The 1,011-nt window shown below is 45.5% G+C and overlaps 1 pseudogene; it reads left to right on the top strand.

The window, feature by feature from the left end:
- The first annotated feature begins 600 nt into the window (after window positions 1-600).
- On the top strand, window positions 601-1,011 carry LOC101278752 (60S ribosomal protein L27-like; annotated as a pseudogene).

The raw sequence follows: 1,011 nt of genomic DNA, 5'->3' as shown, positions 1-1,011 counted from the left end.
GGTGTAAGCTAGGAAAAGAAACTGTTTCTCTTCAGGTTGGTTTCCTTATCTCCACAATGGTGAGAAATTACCTGTTTTCCAGCATTAGAGGAAGATTAAATAAGTTTCTATATATAAAGTGCTCGGCATATAGAAATTACACAACAAATAAGTTCGCTTCCACTCTTTACCCTCCCTCCCTGAAAACCTAATAAGAACCACTGGAACACAGTTTCTCAGAAAAACAGTCTGTTTCTTCAGCCCCCATGATGGCCCAGCCCAATCACCAAACCACACCTTACTCTGCAGAGTTTTCACAGGTGCATAAGGCAGAATGCAAACTCTGGTTGACCAGAAATCTCACCATGACTTCTAACCAGTCTGGGCTAAAGTCTCCCTGTGGCTATGGAGGGGTTGGTCAGTAGCTATACCTAGGTTTGAGTCTCAGCTTGGTGACGTACAAGCTGTGAGACATGAGATGGCTTCATGAAACTTGCTGAGCCTCAGCGTCCTCCTCTGCAAAATGAGGGTGAGAACTCCTTTATGGAATCATTTCCAGCATTGCACACATGCATGTTAAAAAGCCTACCACCGGCTGTAGTCCCAAGTGGTGCTGCTGAAATGGGCAAGTTCATGAAACCCAAGAATGTGGTTCTGATCCTGGCTGGATGCTACTCCAGACGCAAAGAAGTCATTGTGAAGAACACTGATGATGGTACCTCAGACCGACCCTAGAGCCATGCTCTGGTGGCTGGAATCGACTGCTATCCCTGCAAAGTGACAGCTGCCATGAACAAGATGAACATCACCAAGGGGTCAAAGATCTAGTCTTTTATGAAAGTTTATAGTTATAATCACCTCGTGCCCACAAGGTAGTCTGTGGATATCCCCTTGGACAAAATTGTTGTCAACAAGGATGTCTTCAGAGACCCTGCTCTCAAACACAAGGCCCAGTGAGAAGCCAAGGTCAAGTTCAAGGAGAGATACGAGACCGGCAAGAACAAATGGTTCTTCCAGAAGCTGCAGTTTTAG

Source organism: Orcinus orca, chromosome 3 (assembly GCF_937001465.1).
Source record: "Orcinus orca chromosome 3, mOrcOrc1.1, whole genome shotgun sequence".
Classification (NCBI taxonomy): domain Eukaryota; kingdom Metazoa; phylum Chordata; class Mammalia; order Artiodactyla; family Delphinidae; genus Orcinus; species Orcinus orca.
This window is presented reverse-complemented; position numbering and strand designations above follow the sequence as displayed.